This window comes from Andrographis paniculata, unplaced genomic scaffold (genome assembly GCF_009805555.1).
Source record: "Andrographis paniculata isolate CXL003 unplaced genomic scaffold, ASM980555v1 Contig62END, whole genome shotgun sequence".
Taxonomy (NCBI): Eukaryota; Viridiplantae; Streptophyta; class Magnoliopsida; order Lamiales; family Acanthaceae; genus Andrographis; species Andrographis paniculata.
This window is the reverse complement of record NW_026137598.1, coordinates 1,356,957-1,367,552: the sequence shown is the minus strand read 5'-3', so window position 1 is coordinate 1,367,552 and position 10,596 is coordinate 1,356,957.

The following is a 10,596-nucleotide window of genomic DNA, read 5'->3' as shown; positions in this document are numbered from 1 at the left end:
CATGATTATGCATGTCCAACCATGCATTAAAGCATGCATCTTCAAATTTTATTTAGAAGGACCATCAATCTCGACAACATTGATAAAAAAAAAAATCAATTTTTCATAAGATGTATATTTTACAAGAGAATAAGATTTTTCCGTTAATAATATCCTTCTGAAACTTCGTATGGCCGGCTTCAACATATTCAAAATACAAGCTATATTATGGATCACGAACCTTTGTCACATTTTTACGTATATCACATACATTGTTTATTCTACTATGCTACTCAACTAACCTTCTTCTGAATTTAGGGTCAAGTATTGCTCTAATAGCCATTAGAAGATGACAACATCCCCAATATTTTTCAAACGTTTGTTTCATCTTTTGAACATCACTTTAATGAACTCATCAATGTGATTTTTCTTAGCATTGAAAATATGCTTGACTTTCCAAATAACAAAAAGATAAACATTAGAAGTAGGATATCAACTCCAAAAATCACGTGAGTAGCTTCATAGAAAACCTCTAATATATTATTTTTTATGATTCTTGTGAATGGTGGATGTATGATATATGAACTTGAAATATTATTTTGACAAATTTTGTGAATGGTGAATGGATGAACTGAAATGTAATTTTAATGAATTTGAAGAATAATGTATGGTTATATTTTAAGGACAGTTTTCAATAAGATCTCTAGTTTTTGTTACAAATTCTTATTTACTCTACGTATATAAATATTTCTTCTTTACATTCTATTTTTATAATTTATTTATTTTTTTCACTTGGTACCACCTAGAAATACTATATTAACCTTAATTATTTTCTTTCACTTTTTCTCATCATTCTCTCCAATTTCATAAATTGATCTCTAATTTTATTTTGAACTTTTTATTGTGAAAAAAATAAAATTAACTACCGATAAAATCAAACACCATAAATAAAAAATGCCACCGGCGACGAAAACAACTACTAGGACGACCACAATATCTAGTAATAAAAATTTCCATCAAATTAGAATATGTAATCTCTAAATTATAAATATGTTTATTTATAAATTTCATAGTGTTAGGTTTTTTAACTTAATTTTTAGTTTTTTTGTTTGTTTATCTAGAAAATAACTAACAGCGTTGCTGTCAATTTATATTACGGATCTCTTGAATTATTGAATAATATCTCATATACAAAAATACGATAATGATTTACAATTCGTTTTGGAACAACGTATTACACGCCCGATTCAGGTGCCCCTCGAATTTCCCGGAGCTACTCAAGCTGAAATTCGCCACTCCCATGGGGAGCAGCCCCGTCAGCAGTCCGTGGCTTTTCAGAACTTCGTAGCATATCCAAATCGTATCCGAATTTGAACCGTACCACGACCCTATCGCCGCCATTGACGTGGAGAAGAGAACGAACACCGCGAGCAGCAAGCACATGGTGATGCAATCACCATCTCCGGCCAGGCCCGGGGCGAAAGGAGCCCTCGCCTAGGGCCCAAAATGAGAAGGACCCATGACTTGTAGAGATATATATATATATATATATTGGATGTTTTATAAAATAAAAGATAAATAATAAATTTATAATTGAAAAAAAAGTCAAAGAGACTCTTTGTCTCTATTCTAAATAAAAGTATGACGTACAGTTACAGTGGTTACAGTTTCTATGTAATCTCTCATAGGAATTTTAAAACGTAGTAGTTGCAGATTGAATGTGTGTTTTTTTTAAAAACTGTTTTTAATGTCTTTCATTTTATAAATTTCTTTTATCTTAATTTTTTGCAATATGCAATTTTGGATAAGATTACTTTTTATCTATTTAGTTATAGCCTGATAATTTATTCATCAATTTTATTTTTTACATCAAAACTAAAATTAAAATTTAAAATTTCATAACAGTACAAGTGTTTTGTTAAGTGAATTTCTCTTCGATTTTGTTCTACAGAGTACAGAATAACATAATCAATGTTAGATTTTATTATTTTAAATTTTTAATAGTGTATATGTTAATGTTTATAATTTGATTTTTTAATATTTATTATATGGTATTTCGTAGAATCAAGGTAATAACTAATAAGGTTCAATTTTTACTTTTTAGTTTTTGGTTTGATTTTAGGGATTAAATTCTTTTATTACTCTCTCCGTCCCTTAACTATCTATCTATTTTTCTATGTTAGTTCGTCCCAAAATAATATATTCATTTCATTTTTAGTAACCCTAATACCTACCTACCATTAAAATTACCCTTAAACATACACTATATTACAAAATTGCCACTACAATAATTACAACCAAATTACAAAATTAAAAATACTACAATTTTTAACTAATAAATCAAACTAAACTTAATTTACAACACCTATTACCAACCACACCTATTACCAACCACCCCCCATTGTTCTCTACCAAATCGATCTAGGGTTTTTGAAATCCTCTTATTCCTCACGCAGTGGCCTTCTTCGTTCCCTCATCGGTGTTCTTTATATTTTCTTCCAAGTTCTACCGACAATGTCGCTTGCCCCTCGGTCTCCGGCGCCGGCCGAGGGGCGTTCTCTTTTACAGAGGGTTGGACGTCCCTCGAACCGTGATCTGAGTTCTCTAGTTTTCGAATCCGATGGCTTCTTTGATTCATTGCTCGATTCCGACAAAATCGTCGAAGAGGTGGCCAGATCTACACCGTTAGCCGTCGTTTCGGTTCTTCCCCTTAGTTTCGTTCCCGATTCGGAATCGGAGCAGGAACTGGAGAATGAGCTCCGTTTTACGGTTGTCCGTCGACCTTGAACGTTGTTCCGGCGTTCCTCCTGCGTGAGCCGTCATCGAATGGAAGTGGCTTCCTTGAGCTGCTCTTTGACTCGCAAGGTTGTGCTAAGTATGCTTAGTATTCTTTTAGTCATTTAACTCGAGGGCATTTTAGTCATTTTATTTTTATTTTTACTATATCACAATATAATACTAATATTCCTAAAATCTCATGCATAAACTAAATGGATAGATAGATTGGGGACGGAGGGAGTATTTTATTATGTTTTTAATTATCTTGTGTATATACTTATATATATATATATATTAATATACATATATTATTGTTTCATTTATATGCATAATTTTTAGAACCATATATTTAGTTTAAATTTTGAAAATTTATATCTTTTTACTAATTATGTATATTACTTATTAATTTTCAATGCAGGTAACAAGGTACAAACAAAAAAAAAATGGCAGTAAAGCAAAAAGGAGAAAAATTCATCACGTGGTGTTGTTCTTTTATTGTTTTATTTATATTTACAAATTTTTTAATGTTATCTAAAAATTTTTTTTCAGGAAGTGAAAAAAAAAAAAAAAACAAGAAGATCAATTAATAAAATCACAAAAAAGAGCTTTAGATAAATTTTTCAATAACAATATAGGTCCTTCTACGAGTTTTGACGAATTAAATGATAATTATATTAAGCATTCTAAATCTATTGAAAATCTAAATAGCGAAAATACTGTCGATAGTAATATTATCAATAATAATAATAATAATAATAATAATAATAATAATAATAATAATAATAATAAAATAGGAATAGAAATTGATGATAGTGATATTTCTTATTTAGATATTTATAATCTAAAAATTGGGATAATCTTGATAGTATACAAAAAAAAAATATTTTAATTGAAGATGGACCTATAAGAGAATTAGGTCTTACTTTTCCATTAGATAAGACTTCCACACATTTTTTCATATGTCCATTACTCTAGAAAATTAAATAATGGAGAAATTAGTAATAGAAAATGGTTAGTTTATTCTAAACATGTAGATAAAATATATTGTTTTTGTTGTAAAATATTTAAGAAAAATAACCGTAAATATTTGTTGGCAAATGATGGATTTAAATATTGAAAACATTTAGCCGAACATATATGAATACTTTGAATGAATTAAAAATAAGATTAAATAAAAATAATTGATAAAGATATTCAAAAAGAAATTACAAAAGAAAAGGAACATTGGAGACAAGTTTTAATTAGAATAATTTATGTTGTAAAATGTCTTTCTAAATATAATTTAGCTTTTCGAGGTTTAAATGAAAAACTTTATCAAGATAGTAATGGTCATTTCTTAGGAATAATTGAAATAATTGCCGAAGTTGATATAGTTATGCAAGATTATATTAGGCGTATTCAAAATAATGAAATTCATTATCGTTATCTTGGTAGCAAAAATTCAAAATGAATTAATTTTTTTATTGACTCGTAGTGTTAGAAGTTCAATTATAAAAATTAGGGCAAACTGTTTTTTTTAGTCTCGTAATTGGACCCCCTTATCATTTTGGTCATGTAAGTGGAGCATGTCGCAAACTAGTCTCATAAGTAAAAAAATTTCGTTGTTTTAGTCCTCCGACGCCGAAGACGCCCGCGTGGCTCGCCGGAAGCCACGTGTCCGCCAGGTGTCCCGCCAGGTCAGCGACACCTGGCGGACACGTGAATTTTATTTTATTTTTTAAATTTTTAAAGAATTGGACCAAATAAAAAAATTAAAAAAGACAAATAAAATTAAAAATAAATTAAAAAAAATTAAAAAAAAATTTAAAATGAAAAAAATAAAATAAAATCCATGTGTTCACCAGGTGTCGCTGACCTGGTGGACACGTGGCCTCCGGCGGGCGTCTCCAGCGCCGGAGGACTAAAACACCGAAAATCTTTCACTTATGGGACTAGTTTGCGACAGACTCTACTTACGAGACTAAAATTATAAGGGAATCCAGTATGGGACTAAAAAAATAGTTTACCCTAAAAATTATTAGAGTTAAAATATTTTTCAATAATTCTAGATTGTACCCCGGATATTAGTTACCAAGAACAAATGACTTTAATTGAGCATTGTATAGATATGTCAAGTAGTAAAATTAAAATCGAAGAATACTTTTTACAATATTTGTAAGTAGAAGATACAAGTGGTTTAGAACTTTTTAAAGAATTGAAAAATGCACTTGAATACCTTGATTTTAATATTGATAATATAAGAGGTCAATGTTATGATAATGAATCTAATATGAAAGGTAAACACCAAAGGGTTCAAAAAAGATTACTTCTTATAAATCCTAAAGCATTGTATATGTCATATGCTTGTCATATTCTTAATCTTACACTTTGTGATATGGCACATTCTTGTACAAAAGTAGTACTTCCTCCGTCCACAAAAAAAGTATACAATTACTTTTGGCGCGGTATTTAAGAAATAATAATATTTTAATTATAGTGGGTAGTTAAAAGTAGTGTAATGACATTTTTGCCTTTGCTTTTTGGTGTAAAAGTAATGATGTGATGTAAAGTAGGAGTATTTGTAGGAAAAAGTAAGGTATTTAATGAAATGTTTACTTTGTAATTGGACGTCCCAAAATAGAAACATGTATACTTTCTAACTGGACGGAGGGAATATCATTTTTTGGAATTGTGCAACGTATATATGCATTATTTTCAAGCTCGACAAAAAGATGGAAATTTTTACTCGATAATATTTCAAATTTTACTTTAAAATCTTTGTCAAGCACTCGTTGGGAAAGTAGAATTAAAAGTGTTAAAGCTATTAGATTCAAACTCCTCAAATTAAATTAGCTTTGTTAGATTAATTAATTCATGTGATGATGCTAAATCAAAAAGTGAAGCTGAAAGTTTGATTAGTCCACTTGAATCCTGTGAATTTTTACTTGGTATAATTATTTGGTATGATATTTTATTTTTTATTAATAGTGTGAGTAAAAATTTAGATTTGAATTTGTAAGTATTGATACGGCTATGAAACAAATAAAAGATGTTTTATTATTTTTTGAAAATTATAGAAATGAAAGATTTTTTAATAGTATGCATGTTGCAAACGAAATTGCTTTAATTATGGATATCGAATGCGTATTTTCAACTAAACGCCGTATTTTTATGAAAAGAAAATTTGATGATAGTGATCAAAATGAACAAATACAACACTACAAAAAAATAATATATTTGTAACGGAATTCCGTCCCTAAAGTTCATGTAGCTAATGTAATTCCATTCCTAATTCCGTATCTAATGTCATTAGTAACGGAAAAAGTAGATTTAGAGACAAAAAAATTTTGTTACAAAATTGATTTTTTCTTGTAGTGCAACCAGAAGAAGAAAATTTTAAAATTAATTATTTTTTAATTGTAGTAGATATGACCATTACTTTATTAAATGATAGATTTATGCAATTGAAAATGTTTAATAGCATATTTGGTTTTTTATTTAATTCACAAAAATTAAAATCTTTAGACAATAATGAGTTAAAGAGAATATTGTACTGTTTTATTAACTATTTTTTCTCATAATAATATTTCTAATATTGACCCAGAAGAAATTATTGCTTAATTAAAAGTTTTACAAATGATTTTACCTGATAACTTAATATTACCTATTGAAATTATTGAATTTATTAAAGCAGTTGATTGTGATCCAATGTTTCTATAGTCTATCGTATTTTATTAATTGTACTATTAACAATAGCATTAGCCGAAAGAAGTTTTTCAAAATTAAAATTATTAAAAACTTATTTAAGATCGTGTATGTCTCAAGAACGATTAAATGTTTTGACTATGTTGTGTATTGAAAAAGAAATGTTAGAAAAAATTAATATTGATACTATTATCGATGAATTTGCATCTAAAAATGCTAGAAGAAATTATTTTATTTAATTATTTATATTTTTACTATTAAAAAAATTATTGTGATGTATTTTACTGTTGGGGCCATAATTTGAATTTCGCCCCAGACCTATAAAACCTCAGAAGCGGGACCGGACTCAATTCAAATGGAAAAATAATTCTTAAAAAAAGAATAATAGATACACTTAAATCGCAATGTAATAATTATTAAAATATTGATTTCAAATAAATATTATTTGTGTAAGACAAACAATTGGTATTTCAAATACATTTCTATAACTACTTTTAGTTTTTCAACAAGATATGAACAATGAATTTGGAAAAGTATAGAAATTTATGCTCGGTTCTAACAACGTTTTTAAATGAATTAATTTTTGGTGCATTGTACGGAGAATTGTGTCAAAAATATAAATATATTATTGTAAGTTTAATTTTTGATTTTTTGACTTTTTGTAATGAGTTCTTGAAGTTTATTATGACTTTTTTAATTTTGTAAGAAGTTTTTTGTATTGTTTATTACTCTCTTCGTTTGGCTATAAGGGTCTCGTTCACTTTTTGTGGTATTGTACTTAACATTAAAAATATCTTTCTATTTGTATAATTTTTTGCAAAAATGTCATTATAATAATATTATAAGACACTAATAGAAATATTTTTGTTCTTTTCCCTTAATTTGTACTATATTTTTATATAATAATTAATATTCAAATATCAACACGCAAAACGTAAGTGAGACCCTTAGAGCCGGACGAAAATAGTATTATTTTTCGGGAATCGCAATTAAAGATTTGTTGGGAGAATAAAAAAAGAATGTTTTTCTAATATGAAAAGTACAAATTATACAATAACCACCGTTTATTTGATGCAATTCATCGTTGCAATTGTATATTTTTTCAACACAATTCTTGTAATTTTATTTGTATTTATTATGATGTAAGCTTACAAATTTTAATTAATCATTGAGATTTATGAAATTAGAATATAAGAATAAAGCAAACACTAATACTTTTGAAGTAAATGATGTGTAATGTTCAATCTTAAAAATCGTCCTACAACAAATCTCTTTATTTGATACAATAATGATAGTAATTATTAAAAAAAAAATAACGATAACACTTAAAGTGCATTGCAAAATATTTATAAAAAAAATATTGGTCTCGACCAACTAAAATTCATGTGAAGCAAACCATATCTATTTCAAATACTTTGTAAAAGTATTGATTGCTTAATAATAAAGTATTAAAATAAATAATATAGAATTTTGTTTTAAAAAGTATTTTTTTAAATATGAAAAGTAAATATGACACCATAACTGAATACGGAACTTGATTTGATACAATATTGATTAAAATTCTTAAAAAATAACAACAATACTTAAATTGCAATGCAAATTATTTATAAAAAATATTAGTCTTAAACGAATTAAAGTTTATGTGAGACAAAAAGATTCAAACACCTTATAGAAGTACTGATTGTTCTACAATAAAATGTTAAAAATAATTCGAAAAGTGCAGAACTTTGTTCTAAAAAGTATTTTTTCTATCCCAACTCAAAGTACCTTCTTAATTATTTTATATGTCTCATTCAAAAATATTATCTTCTATTATAGTACAAATAATCATACATTAATATTAAAAAAAATTTAATTTTTATTTAACTTACAAATATATCACTACACATACATTTTACTTTAGACATAAAATCAAAGAGCAAAAATATTAAAATTTCTTACATACTTCTACTAACTAATAAAATATTATTACTGCTTAATCTAGTAAGGTACATTTGAGTGGGACAAATGGGGTATATTTTTCTTATATGAAAAGTAAATGTATTTTCAACTTGATGCAATTTACCATTGCCATAATAATTTTTTTCCGATACAATTATTGTAATTTTTATTGTGTTTATTATCAATGTAAGGTTACAAATTTTAACTCATCCCCTTATGACAAAATAACTTAATATAAGAATCAAATTCACACTAATATTCTTTTAAGTGAAAAATATGTAGTGCATCTTTAAAGTATCACATGACAATAATGATTGTAATTCTTAAAAAATAACGACAACAGTAAATCATAATACAACATATTTATATAATATATGTATATATGTATTGGTCTCAATTAGAGCTGTTAAACGAACCGAGTCGTTCGTGAACTCGCTTCGGTTCGACTCGATTCGGCTCGGTTAAAGCTCGTTCGCGAACGTTAACGAGTCGAGCCAAACAACATAAACAGGCTCGTTTGATTAACGAACGAGTCTGAACTTTGTTCGCAAACGTTCGTTTAAATAATATATTTATTATAAATATTATAGATACATATAACATTATAATTTATAAATAAATGAAATATTAATGTAAAATATATAAATAAAATAATTTTAAATTTTCATTATAGTTTATATATAAATTTTAAAAAATAAGACAAACGAGTTCGAACGAACCCGAACAAGCTTAATCGAGCCTAAACGAGCCGAACAGGAACACGAGCTCAAACAACAAAAATTCTTAACGACCCGAGCTCGAACACTACGAACGAGCTTGAAAGCTTAACGAACGAACACGAGCCTTGTTCGCGAACATTAACGAACACTTAAAATTTAGCTCGACTCGGCTCGGCTCAGCTCAGATCGTTAACAGCTCTAGTCTCAACTGACTAAAGTTCGTGTAAGGCAAAAAATGTGTATTTCAAACCCTTTGTAAAAGTACTAACTACTCAATATTATAATATTAAATATAAATTCAAAAAGTACAAAATTTTATAAGTGAAATTGTTTATAACTCACTTTTGGTTTGAAACTTTGCGTAATTCTCCTCTGTAGTTTAAAAATTGCGTGATACTCCCTTAGGTGTTCCAAAATGTTGCGTACATGACACACGCCAGTATTGTGAACTTCAAAGTTAGCAGACTTCATCGATACAATATTATTGGCGTGTGTCGCTTACACTATGTTAAGTAGGGGTGGAAATAGCCAGACCAGGTCTGACTTTGGCAAAATAGACGTGGTCTGTTTTAAATATATCTGGCCTAAATCTGACCTGTTAGCCAATTTTTTTTTTTTAAAGTCTGAGCCTAGTCTTTTTAAAAGCTTGGCATGACCTACAAGTCTATTTAAAATATTATATAATATTTTTATTTATTTATTTATTTATAAATTTAGTTAGAAATAAAAAAAATAAAGTACATACAATTATTTAATATATATATAAGTTAAAAAATTCTATTTTTTTTATAATAAATTTATAATTAAAATTATTTAATAAATATTATTATTAGATAGAAAATTATTTTTAATATATAATAATTAAAAATATATTTTTATAAAAAATAATAATAATAATAAATAGACCGACTTGTTAATTAAAAATGTTTTTCTTAGAGTCAAAGTCTGTTCTATTTAAAGAAAAAGGTTTTAAAAAAAAAAATTGACCTGACCTTTTTAGTAAATAGATCAAGTTAGACTAAACCTTATACAGACCAGGCCGTAGCCCCGACAGGCGGCTTGACATATTCTCATCTCTAATGTTAAGTGTAAATAGTGGGTAGTTTAATGAAATATTTTGGAAAAAATGAACGAGTGTCGCACAATTTTTTAAATCACATAGTAAAATTACGCGAAATTTCCAAATCACATGTGAATTATGACAATCTTGTATGAAAAATATGTTTTACTCGTATTAAAGTACACACAATACCATAATCTCGTTTCAACTGATGCAATTCACCCTTGTGATGATATATATTTTCGACACAATCTTCATAATTTTGTTTGTGTTTATTCTCGATATAAGTTTACAAATTTTAATTTATCCATTGAGGTTTATGACACAATATTAGAAGATAAGAATCAAATGAGAATATTAATATATTTGAAGTGTAAAATATGTGGTGCTCAATTTTGAAAGCAATTTGAAAAATTGAAGATAAAGAAATTGAAC